Here is a 25312-nt window from a genome sequence, read left to right as displayed (position 1 = left end):
ACTGCATCGGAGTTAATGTAAAAACAAGAAAAAAAATCTTAGGAAAAAGGATGATTAAACACAGGATTCACTGCCAAATCTTGAGCTAATCCACTCCCCAACTCGTCCTTTCTGCTAGTTGTGTATATAATTCCTCGATATTTAAATAAGATGATTACTCGACTAGTACAAATTTTGGTCGATTCAGGCACCGTTGACCAATTAAACAACTAAACAAATGGTGCTGAAGTAGGCCCAAGCAAGTCCCATGTCTGGAAAAACAGGGCATTGGTGGCTATGTACATGTCTAATGTTCAGTGGTGGAGGGTAATGAAATAGTAACTTAAGTAGACTACTTACTTAAGTAGACTTTTAAGGTATCTGTACTTTACTTAAGTACATTTTAATGTGGGTACTTTTTACTTTTACTTCACTACATTAGAGCGCAGGTATCTGTACTTTCTACTCCACTATACTTTTTAACTGGACTGAAAAATAAAAAGTACTTTTCATAGGATTTGCAGGCTTATATTTACCATGTTTGTGGTAACATCCTGATTAAAGTTTTTGAGTTCAAGCTTCGGCTTTGAGCAAACAAAAATGAATACAAAAAAATAAGAAAATGTAAGAAATTGATTTGCATTGTTGTTGTTGACCAAAATATGTATTATTATTTAATCAATGTCACTATATTTACACTTTAACAAATTAACAACACAAATCTGTGTTAAATACTTTACTTTTTACTCTTAAAGTACATTTTTAAACTTTAATACTTTTACTTAAGTACATTTTTTCATGTGATAGTTTTACTTTTACTTTTTACCTCTGTATCTGTACTTACTTAAGTACCAAAATGGAGTACCACCACTGCTAATGTTAAACAAGAGGAAGTCAGAAGCCATGGCACTGTAACTCTGTCCCATCAGCCATGTCATGTCACTCTCGCTCATGCTTAATTTCTCATTCAGCATCATCTTTTAAAGAGAGCACATGCATGACGCTGTCTGTGACTTAAAAGCCTGCTTGTCAAAGCTAATTAGAAAAGGCTGGAGCAGACGAGTCCTGGAACAAGGGCACAAAGTGGAGAGAGTGTAAAGGCCTGCAGTTGACTCAGCATAGAAGACAAAGGCCTATCAGCAGTAACCCTAAAAGTTCTGTATCCAAATGTTTCAAAACTGGTTTCCTTATACTTCAAATAATAAATAAATAAATAGTATGTATATTTTTAAAGGTAGATACTGAGAAGTAACTGTTTAATTTCAATAAGATTAAGCTCACATTGTATTACTAACCAGTGAATTACATTAAAGATCCTATATTACACAAAATTAAGTTTTGTGAGCATTATAATGTTGTTATGTCATCAAAAACATACCTGGAGTTGTGTTTTGTTTCATTCACACGTTTGAGTAATCCAACATTTTTAGTCTGTCTATATCTACAAAGCTCAAAATGCTCTGTTCCACGTTGTGACGCCATGTAATAGTTACCTTTTACCTTTAGTTCAGTAGGGCTTGGCAATACCAGGTCTGAAATTATTCAAATGATTCTAGTGAAGGTGTATGGAGTTTAAAAACACAGTGGAGCACTTCCTGTATTACCACATGACATCACATGGTAAAATAGAGTGTTTTCTGTTGGAGAGAAGAACTCCTAAATATGTAGAATTTGTGTGTTAAACATTTGTGAATGAAACAGAACACAACTCTGGGTATGTTTTTGACAAGGAAACAACATTCTAACATAGATCAGAAAATAGTGTACTATGGGCCCTTTAACATAATATTTTAAGCATCTATCTTCATTTTTCATTTCCTGTTCACTGTAAATACAAAACAGAGCTTCATACCATCATTGTAATAATCACATTGGGACTAAATTATTCAAGATCAAATCCATAAATGAAATAATACCAGACATATGGACATATATATATATATATATATTGTCAAAGATGTTAAGTATTTTATAATTAAAATCAATACCTATCTACTTTTTGCAGTAGTATCGAAATCAAGTAGGACATTTTGGTAACGTGACATCACAATCTCCGTTCTGGTTTGTAGTTTGAAGAACTGAAGAAGTGGTCTATGGGATTGTAACATTTTTGTCTTTGTGACAGAGGAGAGAGGAGAAGACCTAGGAAAGGATAGAGTAGAGAGAAGATACTGCAGGAGGCCATGTCTACTGCTCAGTCTGTCTGAGGCCCAAAGCTCTGAAATATTGAAAAGCTTTTGTTGTGCCTAGTTAAACATGCAACGATGTGACACTAACTATGAACTCTGAGGAATGCCGCCCATGATTTAGCGTTAAAACAGCTACCATAACTGACTACAGCTTTTGCTATATTAAACAAATGAATATGCTTAAACTAATTAAATAAAAATATGATGTTTTGTTAATCAAAGGTCATGAAAGATTTCTAATAAAAAAACAAAAAAACACTGCTGGACTCAAATCTATGTAGTTTATTTTAGCGTCAAATTATTTAAAAATGCACAAAATGAACATTGATATGATTGTATGAAATAAAATGCAAACATTTTTCGATATTTTTTTCTTTTCTAGATTTTATGAAACAGTAGCTTATCAAGAGCAATAAACAATGTTTCCATTTACCAGTAGCTTACAGTTATCAAGGAATAAATAAATATTGATCTTTATAAAATGGATCACAGTATTGAAAGATATTAACTAGCATGTGGCTTGTTGGTGAATGTAAAGAAATTAGCTTGCTAATTTGCTCACCAATGCATATGTTAAAAATTACTTATAATAATAGAGGCTTAATACTGATAAAATAGAATATTCAGGCACTGAACTGCCTATATAATAGAACATAAAAACCATAGTATGAGAAACAATGTAAGTTAAATTCTAGCAAACAAAACATGGCTTAAGGTTGAGGAGACCCCAGTGTCTGCTGTTTGACATTTCTGCCTACTGTTACATTTTTGGGTTTTGCTGCTTACAGTGCGAGCATGAATATACGATGCAACCAGTAGGAGACACAGCTCACCTCCAAATAAATACTGTCAGGTCTGCAGAGGATCCCCCATGACAAAGCCAGGTCTCACTCGGGCTAAATCCACTTTGACATGTGGCATCTCAACCTGCAGACACACAGGGAAACAAGAGTCAACCTCCAATGAACGCTGCTACACTGCTACAGTGCTACATACAACTGCACTGTGGTATGTCACACTATGAATTATACATTTCACCAGAGGATTCATGCCCACCCCTCTTCTCCCCACCTCTGTCTTGAACTAGCTTTTTATTTTTCTGTTTCATATTTTCTCTTTGTGAAAATCAACAGGATTAAACTAACATGAGAGCAGCGGCCCCGTTTGATGTCAGGAGTGAAATGCCAGCCACACGCCTGATCACTCGACAAAAAATGTGGTAAATGATTTGCTTCAAAGGGTTACAGCAGAGTAATTGTGCTATCTCCATGGACAGTCATACAGTAACATGGCTGTGGAAGTAAACAAAGTCAAAACAGTAATACTGCGCAGTGGAGAGTCCTACTTTTAAACTTTTGTTCTTGAAGCTTAAGCATTCACCGCTTAATTGCTCTTAAGCAATACAACGCTGCAAACTACACAAACTAAACACTACTCAAGACTATGCACCTATCACTAGTCAAGTTTTTGAGAGCATGAAAAAGATTTGGTTTGGTTTAAATATCAAACTTGCACCTTGCACATTAGTATTTTCCCTAATGTATACATGCTCTTTTGTGGTCTAAGTAGTTGGACTGGTGGATTTTGACTAGAGATAGATCAATATTTGCACTTCTTTTGCATATCAGCAGGCCTTAACTCTCCTGCCTAAGCCAATATTTGGTTTGGGCAATTGGGCTATAAAGCTTTATTTTAACACAGTGCGATGAATGCATTCACAAAATTAGATTGCATAGCTCCATTATGGGTTAGTAGTAAAAACAGGGTTGCAGATGCCTATAAATAACTGCTATTGACATTAATTTAATTATAATAAGGAAAAATTATGAGACCAGTAAAAAATATAGACAGTAGTTATGCTAGTATTAATTTCAAATCATATATTTATGGGGAAAATGATCAAAATCTGCCCTGCATATCGGTTGCTCTGGATTCTAAACAATTGTCATCGGCCATGAATAACCTCATATTGTTTGATCTCTAGTTTTGACGATCTTCCTTGGTCAAAATTCCAGAGTTGGTCAAAAGTCCAGAGTTTTTTGTTAAGATAACCTCCATTATGTGATCATATTGAATACATTTGTCCTGAGCAGTAAAAATGTCTGTAATTGAGTAGAGGCAAGATAGATTTGTTTAACGCCATACAGTAGTATGTTCCAGACAAACCAATAACAGACCATGGCAACAAGCAGGTGGCAGACCCTCTACCAGAAAAAGTTACATAGTCAACTTTTAACTCAACAGCATCATTAGCTGTTTTCAAACTTGTATGGTTTAAATGGAAAAATGTTGCAGCACAGTTATGAGCTATAAGAAAATAACATTGTTAAAACAACATTTTTAACTTCAAAGTCTTTTGTTGTTGAAATTCTTGTCGTCTAAAAGGATGGATGGATGTTGAAACCCAATGTACAAACCACACACGTTTATCTGGTACCTGCTTGGGCAAAACACATCTAGAAAATCTCTAAAAGGTTCATGCTAAAAAGTCAGTCGTGATGAATAAATTATTTTATCATCACCGCAGGGAACCTAATTTCTACTGACATTCAGAGAACATGTACTCAGAGCGTGTTGCGGTATGGGTCAGCAAATTAACGAGAGGAGGCTGAAACGCAGGGGAGAGAAAGCTTGTGTGTTCAAATCATGTGAGATAGATAAAACAGGACCATACACAGCGGCACGGGGACAGTCCAACCATAGTTGTGCAGGTGGCATTTTAGAGATACTCACAACAGGGGTCAATTCGTCTCCAGGTCACTGAGAATGACATCATCAAACTACTATTAACTCGGCAAACAAACCCAGTCCTCTGGACTGCATATTGACAATAGATTCCCTCAAAAAACCAACAGCCGTGGCCAGGTTTGCCCCCAATCTCCAACCATAACCCTGGAGTGAGAAACAGAGATGTGTGTCTGCGAAAGCGAAGAGCCAACAGTGAGTATGGAGAGGGGAAAATGACATGATGAACAAATCAAACAATCGCTTCCCCCTCAGCTCAAAGCAGTGTCACGGTTTGTGTAAGTACTAGGCCACATATCCATGGTCCAATAGCTCAGTTTTACCTATAGAAAACAAGAGGAGCCTTTGTTGAACTATTTCACAAATTTAACCACCACGCTTATTACTATAAGTGTCAGTGGAAACACCAAATTTTTGAATGTACTGCAAGTTGGAGAAATGTAAATTGGAAATTCATAATTCAATTCAATTTTATTTATATAGTACATTTAAAAACAACTTCAGCTGCCCAAGTGCTTTATGTAAAAGTTAACATAAAAATTATAATACAACCCCAATTCCAATGAAGTTGGGACACTGCGTAAAAATAACAAAAAATACAGAATACAATGATTTGCAAATCTTTTCAACCTATATTGAACTAAATAAACTACAAAGACATGATATTTAATGTTCAAACTGATAAACTTTATTGTTTTTATGCAAACATTCATTCATTTTCAATTGATTTCTGCAACATGTTCCAATAAAGCCGGGACAGGGGCATGCCTCTCAAAGCGCTACACTATAGTCATTATTCATTTGTTTCCACACTTGGTGATGGTAAGCTACTATTGTAGCCACAGCTGCCCTGGGACTGACGGAAGTGAGGCAGCAAATCTGCGCCATCTGCCCCTCCAACCACCACCTATCATTCGTACGCACACCACTGTCATACTAGGTAATGTGGGTGAAGTGTCTTGCCTAAGGACACAACTTGGTCCAAGCGGGACTCAATCCTCTGACCTTCGGGTTGGGGGACCAACACTCTAACCACTGAGCCACTGTCGCCCCGACGAATTAACCTGTTCACCTGTAGAATGTTCCAAACAGGTGTATTTTAAGCATTCGTCAACTTTCCCATTCTTTTGTTGCCCCTGTCCCAGCTTTATTGGAACGTGCTGCAGGCATCAAATGCAGGTGCTGATACCTGAATAACAATTCACGGTTCAAAAAGGTGTAAACATCACCTGACCAACCCTTGAATAAAATCAGAAAAGTAGGTACAAATGTGGACTAAAATCTCTATAGTCTCTCTCTCTAATCCCTATCCATTAGTAGAACCCAATCCAATAAAAACATTGTATATCATATCACCTTGTATAACAAAAACACATTCAAAACACATCACTTTAACATGTGGCCAGCTGACTCGACAAGGCCAAGGTGTCCACTGACATACAAAAGGAAAAAGCGTCTAGATGCAGCCCAGTGTTTTTCTGTAATAATAGCTAGCAGCTCTGTGGCTAAATAATTAATGCGGTCTATCCAATACAAAGTGGAAGGCATGCCGGCTGCACTCTACTGGCTTCCATCTCGCTCTCTATCTCCCCCAAAAGACACAAGGCAATGACTATAAGGGCCCATTTTGTTTGTTTGGACATGGTGATATAGGAAAATAATATCTCTCAGGTGTAGTTAAAACAACAACTGCTAAAGCATAAAATGGAAAATTACACACAATTACAGCTTTAATTACTGGCATCAGTGTTAACACTTTGTATATTAGCAAGTTTTTATTAGCTCAAAGTGCATATTTAGAATTTTTAAGTATCTATAATAAGCTATAAATGGTAAAGTACTGAGGTTCCACTAGCTAAAAATGTAACTAGTCAGGTTTATATATGTCTGGTGTATAAAACAAATTATGTATTAAAAAAGTAAGTAAATATGAAAAGAAAAGAAGCCTACCATCGCATATTGGATAAAGGTCTTATTTTTTGAGTTAACTTTGTGAGGCCTAGGCAAAGACAACATTTGAATAGGTGAAAGTGTAATGTAGGGGGGGGGGGGATCAGAGGTTATGGCAGTCACATGATCAATAGTGACCGGTGCAGGTGAACATCATGACCCCATCTCTCGCCCTCCTCCAAACACCACTTTTCCTCCTTTCTCTCCTCACCTCCTTCTTCCCAATCAATGAACTTCCCCAAGTAAACAGATCTGTCCCAGTGCTCAATGCCCCCTACTGTAACCGGATACCCACCCGCACATTCCCGGGCCAAGTCAGAGAGCGAAACCTGACACTGATACGCTCTGATACTGATACGCTCAGGCAGCCTCCTCCACTGCACTGTTGAGGTAAGACAGCTAAATAAAGACTGGTGACATCATTGGCATACTCTTTATCATTGTTGACATTTTGACCTTCTCAATGCATTGGACGGCCAGACACAACTGTTTATGAATAATATATATAATGTTTGCTAGATTTCAAATATAATATTTACTTTTAGGGCCTTCATGTTTCATCTTAAAGGTCCTATGTTATGCAAAATTGACTCTTGTGAGCTTTGAGCCATGTTAGAATGTTGTTACTTCCTCAAAAACATACCCAGTGTTGTGTTTTGTTTCAATCACACATGGTTCAGTAATCCTTAATTAGTCTGTCTGCATCTTCAAAGCTCAAAATGCTGTTCCACCTTGTGATTTCATGAAGTGGTAGGTTTCAAGTTAACAGCAAATGTCCAAATGATTCTAGTGAAGGTGTTTGGAGTTTAAAAACACAGTGGAACACTTCCTGTATTGCCATACAACATCACAAGGTGGAACAGAGTGTTTTCTGTTTGAGCAAACGAACTCAGCCTAAATATACAGGATTTGTGTGTTAAACGTGTGTGAATGAAACAAAACACAACTTCAAGTCATGATGAAGAGACAACATTATAACAAAAGTCAGACTACAGCGTAATATTGGCCCTTTATTAACTGTATACTCTTTCACTAAAGGTTAAGTGTTTATATCACTGTTTAAATAATACAAATTTCAGTTATGACCAAAATAATCTTCATTATTTGGAAAATTTATAGGCCTACTGAATTTTACCAAAACTTGATTGATTTACACATTCATTCATTAGAGGAATATTCAAATGTGCAAAATGAATATTTTGATCTGAAACCGAAAAATAGATCAGTGTTGCTTATACAGCAATAAGCAAAAAAGGATAAGGATTTCTGCCTGGCACATGTGTATTCAAATAATAGACATACATTAAACATTTTCAAAAACAGGTGCTCAGTTAGGGAGATAGGGGTGGTTCTTTGCAAGGGATGTCTATCAATGTCAAATGTCTATCCATTTTCGTAAACTAGCTTCCTCTTAGAGTTGCTGACATTCAAACAGCTGCAAACCAACATATATGGATTTGCTAAACCGTTTCTCTGCTTTTTGAGACCACTCTCTTCTATAGTTAGCTCTTTATGGCGTAAGCTTGCACTCATGCTTCACTCAGATATCACTAGTTCACATACTTCACAGCATAGCAGGTGTCTTATCCATCATTGAAGCACAGATTTCCAGATGAAATTCTTCTTTTATTCAAAACTCCATCTGGAAAGACAGTCTGCCCCACCAGCCTGCCCACACAATGCCACCAATGTTTGTTTATTAATGAAATATGTCCTTATTTTGCCCTTTCTGCAGATGCCAACCATATTTGCATTATATTGTATTATGAAGTTACAGAATGCGACAATGTAGAAAAAAAATAAAAAATCCACCTCTATGTTTTGGAAACGACTAGACTCTGAATGAACTCTTCCCATTATTTGTGCCCTGTTCAATAAACTAGGTGCCTGCAACGTGATACCCAAGGGTGCTCCAACATAAAATTGTTCATTCTTGCAACACCCCAGTGAGTACGCTAGTGCGAAAGGAGCTATGTCTAATCTATATCAGCCGTGACCCTTAGTAACATGTCGTTATGCTTGCTAATCAGATTTGGAGATAGCGAGTGAAAGGATGGGGGCTCGCCGGGGACAGTTTGCTTTCACAAATGGATGTGCTTAATATGGGAGATTAATAGACCACTATCTAATCTCGTTTTGTGATTGAAGCTATGATCTGGTTACACACAAGCATGATGGATGTTGAGGTGCGACGCCACAGTAACGTTAACCCTTTCGAGACCAAATATAAACAGCTTCAAGTATGAAATTACACAGGGTTACATTACAAATTTAAATTTAAATTTACAGGATCTAAAGAAAACTGTTTTACTTTTATCTACAAAAATGCGTTTATGTTGAGAAGATTAAAGTGATTAAAGTATATTAGTGAAAATGACACACACTGAGAAATACACAAGGCAAGGCAAGTTTATTTGTATAGCACAATTCGTACACAAGGTAATTCAAAGTGCTTTACAGAATAAGGAAGACATTAAAATCACACAAATCAAAACATAAATAATCACAAATAATCATCATAAAATTACCATTAAAACAGAAGAGTGCAGAATAAAAACCTTTCAGTCATATGCACAGCTAAACAGAACTGCTTTGAGCCTGGATTTAAACATTGTCAAATTAGAGGCCTGTCGCACATCTTCAGGAAGACTGTTCCAGGTTTTAGCTGCATAAAACTTAAACGCTGATTCCCCATGTTTAGTCCTGACTCTGGGCACCAGCAGAAGGTCGGTCCTTGAAGTCCTCAGAGTGTGAGAAGGTTCATATGGCACTAACATGTCAGAGATATACTTTGGACCTAGGCCATGGAGAGACTTGTACACAAGCAGAGCTGCTTTAAAGACTATTCTTTGAGCTACAGGAAGCCAGTGCAGAGACCTGAGCACGGGACTTATGTGCTCGTACTTCCTGGTTCTAGTCAGGACCCGAGCAGCAGAGTTCTGCATGTACTGCAGCAGTCTTAAGGCTCGTTTGGAGAGGCCAGTGAGCAGGCCGTTACAGTAGTCTTACCTACTGGAGACAAATGCATGGATAAGTCTCTCTAACTCTGACTTTGACAGTATACCTTTGATTTTTGCAATGTTTTAGATGGTACAAAGCTGCAGATGTTGTTGATTTGATGTGGCTGTTAAAGTTCAAATCTGAGTCCATTATTACCCCGAGATTTCTAGCCTGATTTGAAGGTTTTAGAGAGAGAGACTGGAGGTGACTGCTAACACTTTCTCTATGTTTCTGTGGGCCAAGGATGATGACTTCAGTCTTGTCTGAGTTTAGCTGAAGAAAGTTGTTTTGCATCCACACACTGATCTGTTGGATGCAGTGGCAGAGTGAATCCACTGGTCCATATTCACCAGCTGCCAGTGAGACAAAGATCTGAGTGTCATCTGCATAGTTGTGGTAGGACACATTATTGCTGCGTATTAACTGGTCTAAAGGCAGCATGTAGAGATTGAACAACAGGGGTCCTAGGATTGACACCTGGGGCACCCCGCAGGCCAGGGACATTTTATCTGAGGAACATTTTCCAATTTCAACAAAGTACTCCCTGTTTTCTAAATAGGACTTGAACCAGTTTAGTGCCGTACCAGAGATGCCCACCCAGTCCTCTAGTATCTGTAAGAGGATAACCACGATCAACAGCGTCAAAGGCAGCACTCACATCTAACAGGATCAAGACTTTGCCTGCATCAGGGTTCAGGCGGATGTCATTTGTCACCTTGATAAGAGCAGTCTCAGTTCTGTGGTGGGGACAAAAACCTGATTGGAAAACATCAAAGGAGTTGTTAATTTGGAGGAAGTTAATAAGCTGTTGATAAACAACTTTTTCAAGGACTTTGCCTAAAAATGGCTGATTTGAGATGGGTCGGTAATTGTTCAATATTGTGGCATCAAGACTGCTCTTCTTTAGGAGAGGCTTGATAATTGCAGTTTTCAAAGCACTTGGAAATGTTCCAGATTGAAGTGACATATTAACTATGCAAGTGAGCGGTGATAGCAAACTGTTGAGCACAGACTTTAGAAATTTAGTGGGTAACAGATCGAGGCAGCATGTAGATGAACTCAGACTGGTGACAATCTCTTGGACAGTTTTGTCAGTTACAGGTGCAAAGTAAGTCAGCTCTAAGTGCCCTGAACCTTGTCATTAAAGAACACTGCAAACTCATTGCACTTAGATGTGGAAATTAGTTCTAACGGCAGTGGAGCTGGGGGGTTTGTTAATTTGTTTACTGTTGCAAACAGGGCATGAGGGTTGTTACTGTAACTTCCAATAATGTCAGAAAAATACCTTTGCCTTGTTCTACATAAAGTGCGGTTGTAGAAAATTAACCAAGCAACGATTTAATAATGCCTCCTCTAATCAAAGGGGCAAACGGCCAACAGAAAGGGGAATCCCAAAAAACCAACAACAAAATGTTGAAAATGCTCTAAACGACTTAAACTGGGAAAATCTAATATCATGTGATGATACTGAAATATGTTCTGGGGTTTTTCTTAAAGGAATACAGGATATATACATCTTTTTTTCTAAAATATCAAAGCATAGAGGGAAAAAATCTCAACCTGTCCCTTGGTTAAATTCAAATTGCCTTAAGCTTATGAAGAGCAGAGACCAATTGTTAAAAAAGTTTATCCAATCTAAATTGACCACAGACAGATTAATCTATACAACAATGAGAAATAGGGTAATAATAGAAATGAGAAGGGCAAAAGCTAATTTTTTATTGCAATTATGGAAAACACTAATGGTAATGGAACACTAATCTGGCAGAATATTAATAAACTTCTAGTGAAGCAGAAAGGGAAAAATTGTGATTTAGAACTAAAGATCGGGGGTGAGCTTGTTAAAAATCCTGCTCTATTAGCAGAAGAGCTTAACTCTTTCTTTATACGGTCTGTGGAAGAAGTAGCAGCATGTTTTTCTACACCTGATTTATTATGTGTCTCTACAACAAACCAAGAAATATTTCAATTAAAACAAATATCAGAGACTGAAGTTATAAATATTATTAGCACTATGAAAAACTCCAAAGCCAAGGATCACCTGGGTTTAATGCTGGATTCTTGAAATCACACAAAATGGCTCTAGCAAAACCAATCGCACATCTAATTAATTTATCTGTAAAACATTCCATTGTACCACAGACCTGGAAGATGGCTATTGTAACACTGATTTTTAAAGCTAGTGATAAAAATAATATAAATAACTATAGGCCAATCAGTATATTGCCAGTGTTTTCCAAAGTACTTGAAAAATGGGTTGCAAAGCAGTTAATTGAACATCTCAACAGTGGCTCCTTTGCATCCCATGCAATTCGGCTTTCGTCAACCTCATTCTACTGAGTCTGCAATAATAACGTTTCAAGAAAAAGTCAAAAGTAAATTGGATAAAAATAATTACGTAGGAGCAGTATTTTTAGACCTGAGAAAAGCATCTGATGTTGTGAATCATACTGTACTTCTGTCAAAGTTGTACTATTTTAATTTTTCTGACTCTGCCATAAAATGGATGGCTTCATACTTGTCTAATAGGAAACAGTGTACTGTGGTCAATGGAGTGAAATCGTCTTTTGTAGACTGTCCACTAGGGGTCCCCCAGGAATCGATTCTGGGGCCCATTTTATTTTGTCTTTTCATTAATGATTTGCCAGATGTTTGTGAGGATGTGGACATACAGTTATATGCTGATGATGCAGCGATCTATCTATACAAGTGCAAAATCACCAGAAGAAGCAGCTCAAACTCTCTCATCAGCACTAAGACATATTCAGAGTTGGCTTACCAGATCCTGCCTTCTCCTAAATACGCAGAAAACAGTCTGCATGATCTTTTCCAAAAAAGTTATGAACATCAGTCGTTCTAACGTTTTTTTTTGGAGATCATGAACTTAAACTAGTAACAGAATTTAAATATCTGGGTGTGCTGTTGGATTCCACACTGTCCTTTAAAAAACATGTTAAAATGATATCTCAAAGACTTAATTTTAATATCTCTAATTTTAATCAAATAAGAAGAGCTCTGACTGTTGAAGCTGCTATGATGTTTCTGCACTGTATGATCTTTTCCCATGTAAGCTATTGCATAACAAGCTGGTCTCTTACAGGTGTGACAATCCTAAAACCAATAGAAGCTTTATATAAAAAAGCTTTGAAAATTCTAGACAAAAAACCTTTCACCTACCATCATTGTAATATCCTTTCAAAGTATAACTTGTTGAACTTTGAAAACATTATTAAATTTAAAAATGCCTGTCTAATATACAAGTGCTTACATGGGCTGGCACCACCGCCTCTAAAAGAACACATTAAATACAAAACTGCATCACGAACAACCAGAGCCACAAGCAGGGGTGACTGTGAGGTTCCTGTGAGAAAAACTACTTTTGGTCAAAATGTTCTGTCATTTAAAGGTTGTGTGCAGTGGAACAGTCTCCCACTTTTGTAAGGGAGGCACCCACTTTTACTACATTTAAAAGGTATTTAAAGGAGTGGCTTAGATCAACACAAACATGTGAACACAATTCATAGTTACTCAGTTTTAGCTTTACATAAAATACTCGACTTATAGGACTTGTACAATACACCTTGCACTTTAGGTTATGTGCAATAAACTTTGCACTTTAGAACTTGTGCAATACACTTAGCACTTTAGAACTCGTGCAATACACTTAGCACTTTAGAACTCGTGCAATACACTTAGCACTTTAGAACTTATGCAATACACACAGCACTTTAGGACTTGTGCAATACACACAGCACTTTAAAAGTTGTAGTAACCCTCCTGAGTTTATGTTTTTGACTTGGCTTCTGTCCTGCCCTGTATGTATTTGACTGTATTTTGTGTATGTGGTATTTTATGTTAAATGTGACCATCAACCTGTCCAGGGACAACAGATGGAAACTAGCCTGTGGCTAAAATCTGGCATATTTACATATGTATCTTATGTTCATTAATATGCACTGTCCCTTTTCTAAATAAATAAAATAAAATAAAATAAAAAGTACATGTGCATCTTTTCTCTGTAAATAATCTCATAATCTCATAATGAACCTGGAGCTTTGACTATACAACAATGGCTGGAGGGCCATTCCCGCTCGGCCCTCCAGCACTCCCTTTTCTGTGACCTGAAGGAGTCACCATTTCTCCATGGTGCTTTCTGCTTATCTTTAACCATTTTAACCTTCATCAGGGCAATGGTGTCCAGAACTTTCAAAACACTTGAAGTTACAGAGTTCAACAAATCATCAACATTAGAACATGAGGCATTTTCAAAGTGTATCATTTCCATGAACAGTGCACCTGTTTTATCATTTATGTGTCTTCGAACAACTGCAGGACCAGCCGCTGGTTTGGCAATAAAAGACAGGTCAAAGAAGACAAAGAAAATGATCAGACAGAGCAACATCAACCACATTGGCATTTGAAATATTTACTCCTTTTGTGATGAGCAGGTCCAGAGTGTGCCCTCTGTTGTGGGTGGGCTCGCTGACATGCTGAGTCAGACCAAAGGTTTTAACGACAGAACTGAGTTCTTTAGCGTTTTTGTCAAACACATTATCCACATGTACATTAAAATCACCTGTAATAACTAAACCATCAAAGTCTGTGCATACGATTGAAAGCATCTCAGTAAAATCATCAATAAAACTCAGACAGTGCTGGGAAGGTTTGTATATGACTAAGTAGACTATGGAGGGTGATTGTTTTAGCTCCATTTTAAAGGAAACATACTCAAAAGATGAAAACACCCCAAATGACAACCTGTGAGTGACCAAATTATCTCTAAAAAACGCACACACCTCCACCCTTTTTGTTTAGTCGTGTTTCAGATTCAAATTTGAAGTTGGGTGGAGTTGATTCCACTGGAATTGCATTACCTGTGTTTTTGTCGAGCCATGTTTCGGTTAAAAACATAAAGTCAAGATTAAAAGAAGAAATAAAATCATTAATTAAAAATGACTTGTTACATAAAGATCTGACATTGAGCACAGCAAGTTTCAGATTAGTTTCAGTAGGGCTGGATGTTATCTTCTTACAGGGAATGTGAACTAAATTTCTCTGACTGGACAGCCTGACTGTCCCTTTGTTAATCAGTTTACGTGGTGTAACTGTAGATATAGCTCCATCACAGGGCCTCAGCATGATATTATTTTTATCATGACTATATGTCCTGAGACAGCAGAGGCCCCGTGTGTCCTAGCTCTTGTTGATAACAGCTCTGAGGGAGGGCAGGGAAGGGCGAGCAGGGGGGAGTTTGGGTGAGAGAGCAGGTGAGGGCCGAGGAGATGGAGCAGGGAGGAGTTTGGGTGAGGGACCAGGTGAGAGCCGAGGAGGCGGAGCAGGGCAGAGTTTGGGTGAAAGACGAGGGGGGATAGGCAAGTACGGGGAAGAGTTCTGTATAGTTGATGCCAGAACTCTCGATCGCACTATATTAGGTGTGAGGGGAGTCATCTTAATTCCTGATCTGATGAGGCTTTCTAGATGGTCAGGAAGGGTCATAGGTGAAGGTGGGGAGGAAAAGGAGAGTGAGGAGTCCCTAGAGGGAGTAGATGTAGCAAAGAGGACCCAGGGCTAGTCTGTGGGCAGGGGAGCTGATGGGGGTGCTGCTGGGACTGAAACCTCTGCTGGGGCTGTCAGAGACATGTTCAAGGCCTGTGACGAGGGCCCTGGGGGAAGTAACGCTGGAGATGCATCCTTCACTTTTGAAAGTGGTGGTGCTGCTGAGTTATTCTCTGGGGGAAGTGGTGGTGCTGCTGAGTTGTTCTCTGGGTGAAGTGGTGGTGCTGCTGAATCCTTCGCTGAGGGAGATGGTTCAGAATCAGAATCAGAATCAGAATCAGAAGACTTTTATTGCCATAGTCTGTGAACACAGTTCACAAACTAGGAACTTGATACGGTCAAAAGGTGCAACATAAACACACTGAATAAATACAAATACAAATACATGTTGTGGTGCTGGTGGTGACTCCTTTGCTGGGGGAGGTGGTTGTGGTAGTTGTGGTGCTGCTGCTGGTGCTGACACATTGGCTCGGTCTCTGGCTGGCACAGCAGGAATGCTTCTCTCATTCCTCTTTTCTCTCACTGGCCCAGGACCCTGTCCAGGCCGGTGCCTCAGAGCGTGGAGGAGGTTATCCGTCAACACTCTTACTCCACCTCTGCTCAGGTGCGGGCCATTTCCCTTGAACAGGTCCTCTTGTTTCCAGAATAGATCAAAGTTCTCAATGTAGTGCAGTTCCCTAACCGCACACGTGTTGAACGGCCATGTGTTCAGCTGAAGCAGCCAGGTAAATTTGTTCATCTTCCTTCTGTCTATGCTAGGAAGAGGTCCACTCATGAAAGTCTTAACCTCCACTTTATCAAGCTCCTCAAACAATTCAATGAAAAACTTTTTCAAGATTTCAGTCCATTCCAATCCAGTGTCAACTGCACCCACCTGCATCAAGGTTTAGCTCCTTGGTATGTTGACAAAACTTTATAATCTCAGAAACAGTGTAACTGGGGTACGAGCAAGTTTGGATTCCTCTGTGAGTCACATCTCTGATAGCACTGTCGCCTTGCAGCAGAGTATCTCTGACCTTGACGTTTGGCACAGACCGCCTGTCTGCCGCCGCTCTTTTGCCAACTTCATTGCTCTTGTTTTGTGACAAAAATCTATTTTCCGTTTGTATATTAACATTAACAGCTGTATTTTGGGTGATGTAACTATATTAGCATAGTCTCTTATCACTTGTTGCGTTGGCTTGAAATTCTTGTATTTACAAAGTTAATATATAGACATGTACCAGAGCAAAAATCTACTTACGTAAAAGTACTGAAGTACCCCTTTAAAAATGTACTTAAAAAGTAAAAAGTAATTTCATGCAGATTTTGAGATCTAATAAAGCTTCAAATGTATTTTTCTTCAAAGCTGTCTACTTCGTGAATTTCACCCATTGCGGGCTATTTTTAGAATGTAACCCCTGCGATAAACGAGGGACCACTGCACAGTAATTTACTACTTTTACTTATATATTTAAGTACAGTACTTAAGTACAGTACTGTGTTACTTTTACTTTGTTACGTCCCACCAAAACTTGAAACTTCAGCATTTTCTTTTTCATTATCTGATTGGTTCACTGTGTAATCTTACCTATTTAATCCAAGAATAACCTAGACATCCACTCCTAACAGGGCATATTTCTTTTGTTTGTTATGTCCACTTACGTACAGTACTTTTAGCTGACTCTTTTTAAATATATAGCCTAACATGCAGTATTGGACTGAAAGTAACCTTCTATATACCAAATATGTCAATCAATTGATTCACTTTCATCAATTCTAGTCTAGTTTTCTTGTGAGTCATTCTCAAGTGTTCCTCCCTAGTTCTAGTAAATGTTGATAGTGACGTTATTAGCAATTATGTGCCCCTTGTGCCCCTCGACACAAACTGAAGGTCAGGAGTGTGGTGTCTGTAAAAACTGTGACGAAGATGTCCTTGAGAAAAGATAACATCCAGAAGCACTTGAGCTGTTCAATAATGAGGCCAGAGACAACCAACAGAGTGCATTGTACTGTACATCCACTCGTTAAAACAAGTGGCTTTTTACTATGGGCATGGTAAATAAAATTACATATTTTATTGGCAAAATTTGTGAGTCAAACTGAGGTGTGAAATTAATTATTCATTTCAAAGTTTCTTCACCATCTCTACGCACAATGTACAAAATTAGGAAAATGAAGGCACCTTAATTGGTCTCAATCACTGTCTTGGTTCCCTTGGCTCTAAATAGCAATTTCGGCAGGTTCAATAGAATCATTTGCACTTTGTACCTTTATGCACTGAATGACCCCATTTTTAAAGTGTGAAAGACCTTTCAGATTCTTATGCAGATGGGGGAGAAAGTTTTTTCATAGCATTTATATAAGAAATGTGCATCCATAAATGTTGGACTTGATCATTTCTATTATAGAGAGCTTGCAAACATTAGATTTCTGCAAATTAGAATAGAAATGTCCCTGCCCCCCATCTCCATTATATATCTCAGGCCAATAGAATGTTCTGATGTCTGAAACTCAGGCTGTGCAATTCAAATTTTAGGTTCAATCAGATTGAGCATCTCCAAAAGCCATTGATCAACTTGAGTGTACAACCAATCAGCTAAAGTGTGGTTTGACAAAATAAAATCAAACCAAAAATTGCTATTATTCAAATCAGGGAGAAAAAAAACATAATTCATTGATTAAGAGAGATACCAATGTGCCAAAATATGTTCCTTTTGCTTCAAACCCTGGGAGGGTGAGACTCTCCCTGTAAGGCCTTGTGTAAATCAGAGAAAGCCTGTTGTGCCAGTTGTGCCTTGTTAGTCACTACAGCTACACAACGGAGGATGCCCCTAAGCAAACTAATTATGTGCTACTTAATAGTCCAAACCTGCATCTGCCACAGGCTCTGATGGAATCGGAGATCCATATTGTTCATTTTCTTTTCCTCTTTTTATAACCACAGTAATTCACTCTTGTCCATAGCTCTATATTATGTTGCAGTGTTCTCTAAGCCATTTTGCCCCCTTTTCATAGAACCAGCTGGGTACTGGCCTTGGGATACATGCTTGAAGCCTCCAACCATATGCTGGGACTTTTCATGGAAGGTAACAGAAACAAGTAGGGGAGGGGGGAGTTTTTTTTATGAGATGTACACTGTAATAGCTAAGTAGGACATTTATCTGGCAGTGCTTGTCTTCCTGTTGAGTTGTCTTCCTTTCCCACAGCTAAACGCCTCATATACCCAGGATTTCAGTAGCTTACACACACACACACACACACACACACACACACACACACACACACACACACACACACACACCCCCACACACCCACACACCCACACACACACACACCCACACACAAACAACTGTACCAGAAGTGAGCTCATTAAGACAGCTTCTCTTTGGATTGAGGCCAAATATCTGCAGGTTAGAAAGACTCTGATGTAACAGGCTGTGCAAGTGCTGATCTAGAAAAATGTATCAGAGCTACACAGGGTTGGCTACTATTGTCATTCACCATAGAACTGTGTCAATGGGAGTTAGAGAGAGTGTAGGGGAGGTTTAATTCAGCCAAGAGCCATATTACCTCTCAGTAAGGCCTATATTGTTGACATTGTTGCTATATTCACTGTTGCTATATTCATTTATGTTGTGTAGGATAAAAATATACAGTAGGCTAAGCTCTGAGTAGCAACACAATAAAGGGCAAATTGAACATAGAATCAAGCAACTAATTTATAAGATACAGGTTTATCTTTTATAGGGACAGTTTTTGTTGTCAGTATATGATTATTACTAAGAAACAACAACTGCAATCCCAAGGCTTCACCTCTAATCATACATTCATGTCAGTCTACTCTCTCTTTCTTTTCTCCAAGATGCCCTCAAATCCACTCTCACTGCCACTGTCAGCAAACCACACCACATTAGGTCTCAGAATCTTAATTTTTTCACTGATAGCCAATGTAAAGACACTCAAACCTTGACAGAAACAGTTAAACATGAATCAAAATTGCATTTGTTTTTCCAAGTAACCTCTGCACTGGCTTTTTTTCATTATGGCATAAAAATCCAGTCCAGTCATGCTGCTACATCCATCCTAAAGTATTTCAGCTTTGAGAAGGAAGGGCTTATTTTATGACACTTGAGCACACATCTATTGCCCTGTTTCCATTATTCCCTTTCACATGCATATGCCTTCGCCTGGGGGCAGTAGTCCGGCCAGTCTCTGTCTCTGTCTCTCTGTCTCTCTCAATATCTCAATCTCGAAATCTCTCTCTCTCACTCTCAGTCTCTCTCATTAACCTATTGGCTGGATAAATCAAAGAGCAGGGCAGAGCAGGGGACCCTCAATGCGCCTCCATCCAGATAAGGAGAACACCCTACACCAGCTTGGAGCCTGCAGCACAGTGATATATGGATCTGAAGGGGCTAATAGCAAAGTATTGACAAGGAAATGGTGTGCTTATCCTGCTACTGCATGCTGAGGAGAGGTCCCCAAAGCAGATGGGAGACACTTTTGGGAGAGGAGTGAGAGAGAAGAGGGGAGGAGGAGGGTGAGGGGATGAAGTAGAAGTGTACAGGGACAAATTAGGAGTCTTTATTGCTTTATTTTGGCCAATTAATCCTGGGCTGGAGCGACAAATAGGGCCTTCAAGTGATACAAAAAAACAACCAGGTGTATTTTTAACCTTGTAATGTAGTGGAGAAAACTTTCTAATTATATTTCAGGGCTACTAAGATTCAGAAACCAAGAACTTGAGTCATTTAGAGAGTAAAGACCAGGTTTTGTCTTTGTTCTGTGGAATTTGTTGATGCCATGATTTCAGATAGAGGGCACGGTATGGGTCTATCTAACTCTATGAGAGATTTTTGAAACAACCATCCACCTCCTTTTAACCTGCGATCCACAAATGGGCTACTGTAGGCCATAACCCACGCCAAAACCATAACAAAACAAAAGCTGTCTCAACTCACTAAAGCCAGTCTCTCAAGCAGACCAGTAACTAACAAATGGAATCTTCACATCAACTTGCCGGCAGTTACAGTAACAATAACACATAAATAGTTACAAAAACAACAAAAGGTGTCAAGGAGCCAAACACAAAATATCAGATCATTACAGTATAGTTTTCATCCGTGATACCCTTTTGACAACATGTACACATCTTCAATGAAGCACAAAGACAGTAATACTCCATTTGACAGTGGCCATAGATAAAGACATAGGCTGAGCTCCCATTGGTGGCACCTTTAATGCTGGAGTCAGTAGGTTATCGCTGTGGGGCCTGCACCTTGCTCTAAGTGCCAGGATTTATCAAACCAGAGGCTGCTGCTCTGATGGGGCCTAATGGTAACTCTTCATCAAGCTCAGTGCAGATGTGCAGAGTAACCGCTAGTGCTACAGCAGTAGAAGTTACTGCCACAACTGAGCTACTAATCTACAAACACCCATACTAATTATACAATAAAACAGGATTGAGAGTGGTTATAAACAAACAGCTTCACTTAAATAATAGAAAATTAGTGCTTTAATGGATTTGTAATTTAAACAGCAAAATGTGATTATTATCCTATTGTTATTGTTGTTCAAACTGGTCCAGTTGCAAATGTGAATCAAGAGACTGGATAATTTTGAAGAAAAGACATGCTGTTGTGTGCAATGAATTTGGTAAAATATTGACAGTACATACTAGATAATTACCTAAAACTACTGCAGTTGAAAAGTGCTTTCAAACTTAAACGTCCTATATTACACAAAATTTACTCTTGTGATCTTAAGCCATGTTGTAATGCTGTTCCCTCAAAAACATACCTGGAGTTGTGTTTTGTTTCATTCTCACATGTTTGAGCAACTCTTCCTTATTAGCCTGTCTGTATCTCCAATGTTCAAAATGCCCTGTTCCACCTTGTGATATCATGAAGCGGTAGTTTTCATGTTTTTCAGCTATACCTTTTAACTTTTTAGTAGAGATTGGCAATTCCATGGCTGAAATTATACAAATGACTCTAGTGAAGGTGTGTGAAGTTTAAAAACAGTGGAGCACTTCCTGGAACAGAATGTTTTCTGTCTGAGAGGAACTCAAGAATTGAACAGGTGTGAATAAAGCAAAACACAACTCCAGGTATGTTTTTGAGGAGGAAACAACATTATAACATAGATTAAAAAAAACAGCGTAATATGGGCCCTTTAAGAGAAACTCTTTGAGGCCAAAAGACAGAAACTGAAATTGCACACAATGTTGCAAAGAACTTGAACCAGTAGTGAACACACATGACCAGCATGCAGCACTAGAAGCATATGCATAATAATCTCATATATCTATCAGTGCCAGTGCCTCCAGTCCAGCTCATATACAGGCATGTTTACATCTGGATGCCAAGCACTGCACTGGGGCCCATCTGAGCCATGATTACCCACTTGACATCTTTATAGCTGTGTGGCAGACATGCTATCCCACCAACCTGAAGAGAGACCCCCAGAATGCCAAAGCAACCCGGGCAAACCTCTCTGTGGTGGGAGTGTTTTGTGTTGAAATAATTAGCCTGCTTAGCTGCCATCTGGGCTGTGCATGCTGGAGTGTGGCTGTAGCAGGTGCTTCATGGTTAATGCCACAGAGAGACATTCAGCAGATGCTCACGACTGGAGTGGCACAACCAGACTGGCACAGGGCTGGAGTCAGATAAGGCCTGGGTGAATCTTAACTGAAGGTATAAGGGTTTCTTTAAGATTTGACAATAATAAAGGGATTCTTTTGAATTAGACATGACTGGTGATTTGTATCTGAAAGTATAGGTTTATTATGTCTAAGTTTGTTACTGTCCTACCTTCTTGAAATCAATATCATCTTGGATTTGTGGGGCAAGTTAATTAATGCAGGAGAAAAGTTAGCATTACATTCTGTTGCTATAGATGGACTCAACAGAAATTGCAGCTGACTGGAGCTTCCTCGTGGTAGAAAATGGGCAGATCAGTTTTTGAGGCAAGGCATCTTGAAGAATAATTACTATAAAAGCTAGTGTAGTGATGTACTACTTTATCCGGCGCCGGGTCACGGAGGCAGCAGTTTCAGCAGGGAGCCCCAGACTTCACTCTCCACACTCAATTCCTCCAGTTCTTCCAGGAGGATCCTGAGGCGTTCCCAGGCCAGCCGAGAGACATAGTGTCCTGGGTCTTCCCCAGGGGCTCATCCCGGTGGGACGTGCCCGGAACACCTCCCTAGGGAGGCGTCCATGAGGCATCCGGAATAGATGCCCGAGCCACCTCAACTGGCTCTTCTCTAAGGGAACGCCCAGCCACCCTGCGGAAGAAACTCATTTCGGCCGCTTGTATCTGCGATCTTGTCCTTTCGGTCATTACCCAAAGCTCATGACCATAGGTGAGTCCGATATAGCGACCGCATCACTGGGGACACTGCACCGATCCGCCTGTCAATCTCACACTCCATCCGTACCTCACTCATGAGCAATACCCCGAGATACTTGAACTCCTCCACTTGAGGCAAGGACTCCACCCACCCGGAGAGGGCAAACCACCTTTTTCCGGTTGAGAACCATGGCCTTGGATTTGGAGGCGCTGATTTTCATCCCAGCTGCTTCACACTCGGCTGCAAACTGTCCCAGTGTGTGCTGCAGGTCTTGGCTCAACGAAGTCATCAGGACAACATCATCTGCAAACAGCAGAGATGAGATCCTGTGGTTCCCGAACCAGACCCCGTCCGGCCCCTGACTGTGCCTAGAAATTCTGTCCATAAATATAATGACCAGAAACGGTAACAAAGAGCAGCTCTGGCGAAGTCCAACTTGCGCCGGGAACAGGTCTGACTTACTGCCGGCAATGCAAACAGAGCTTCTGCTCCGGTCATACAGGGACCGGACAGCCCTTAGCAAAGGGCCCCAGACCCCATACTCCCAGAGCACCCCCCCAAAGGACACCACAAGGGACATGGTTGAATGCCTTCTCCAGATCCACAAAACACATGCGGACTGGTTGGGCAAACTCCCATGAGCCCTCGAGCACCCGATGAAGAGTATAGAGCTGGTCCAGTGTTCCGCAATGGGATGAAAACCACACTGCTCCTCCTTAATCTGAGATTGGACTATCGGTTGGATTCTCCCCTTCAGTACCCTGGAATAGACCTTACCGGGAAGGCTGAGGAGTGTGATTCCCCTGGAGCTGGAACACACCCTCCGGTCCCCCTTCTTAAACAGAGGGACCACCACCCCAGTCTGCCATTCCACAGGCACTGTCCCCGACTGCCATGCTATGTTGCAAAGGTGTGTCAGCCAAGACAGCCCCAAAACATCCAGAGATTTGAGATACTCAGGACGGATCTCATCCACCCCCGGAGCCTTGCCACCAAGGAGCTTTCCAACCACCTCAGTGACTTCAGCCAAGGTGATTGACGGGTCCACCCTTGAGTCCTCAAACTCTGCTTCCTCCTCGGAAGATGTGACAGTGGGATTGAGGGATCCTCAAAGTATTCTTTCCACTGCCCAACAACATCCCCAGTTGAGGTCAGCAGCACTGCTTCCCCCTCCTGAGGCGTCGGACAGTTTGCCAGAATTTCTTTGAGGCCGACCGATAGTCCTCCTCCATGGCCTCCCCGAACTTCTCCCAGCCCCATGTTTTTGCCTCTGCAACTGCACGGGCTGCAGCATGCTTGACCTGACGGTACCTGTCGGCTGCTTCAGGAGTCCCACAAGCCACCAGGGCCTGATAGGACGCCTTCTTCAGCCTGACTGACGGCATCCTTTACTTCTGGCGTCCACCACCGGGTTCGGGGATCGCCATCATGGCAGGCACCAGAGACCTTGGGACCACAACTACATGCATCAACAATGAAGGTGGAGAACATTGCCCACTCGGACTCCATGTCTCTAACCCACCCCGGGATATGGGAGAAACTCTCCCGGAGGCGTGAGTTGAAGACCCTGTTGATAGAGGGTTCCCCCAGACGTTCCCAACAGACCCTCAGGATACGCATGGGTCTGCCAGATCTGTCCGGCTTCCTCCTCTGCCAGCGGATCCAACTCACAACCAGGTGGTGATGGGTTTACACCTCTGCCCCTCTCTGCACCAAGACACGCGGCCGAAGGTCAGATAACATGACCTTTGGTCAATCATCGACCTCCGACCTAGGGTGTCCTGGTGCCATGTGCACTGATGGACACCCATGTGCTCAAACATGGTGTTTCTTATGGACAAACTGTGACTAGCACAGAAGTCCAATGACAAAACACCGCTCGGGTTCAGATCAGGGAGGCCATTCTTCCCGATCACACCCCTCCAGGTGTCACTGGCATTGCCCACGTGGGCGTTGAAGTCCCCCAGGAGAACAATGGAGTCCCGAGTAGGTGTCTAGTACCCCTCCTACGGACTCCAAGAAGGCCAGGTACTCTGCACTGCTGTTTGGCCAACACAACAGTGAGAGACCTGTTCCCGACCCAAAGGCGCAGGGATGCCACCCTCTCGTTCACCGGGGTGAACTCCAACACATGACGGCTGAGCTGTGGGGCAATGAGCAAGCCCACACCAGCTCGCCACCTCTCCCCATGGGCAACGCCAGAGAAGTGGAGGGTCTAACCCTTCTCAAGGAGTTGGGTACCAGAGCCTAAGCTGTGCGTGGAGGTGAGCCCGACTATATCTAGCCAGTATCTCTCAACCTTCTGCACAAGCTCAGGCTCCTTCCCCCCCCAGCGAGGTGACATTCCACGTCTCTACAGCCAGATGCTGTGTCTGTGGACCGGGTCGTCGAGACACCTGTCTTCGATCGCTGCCCAGTCCTGTACGCACCCGACCCCTAAGAGACCCTGCATGGGTGGTGAGCCCACAGGAGGGCGGACCAACGTCGTCAAAGGCCTGGCCACCAGGCGCTCGCATTCGAGCCCCAACCCCAGTCCTGGCTCCAGGGTGGGGCCCCGGCT

This window comes from Periophthalmus magnuspinnatus, chromosome 3 (assembly GCF_009829125.3).
Source record: "Periophthalmus magnuspinnatus isolate fPerMag1 chromosome 3, fPerMag1.2.pri, whole genome shotgun sequence".
In the NCBI taxonomy this organism is placed as follows: Eukaryota; Metazoa; Chordata; class Actinopteri; order Gobiiformes; family Gobiidae; genus Periophthalmus; species Periophthalmus magnuspinnatus.
This window is presented reverse-complemented; position numbering follows the sequence as displayed.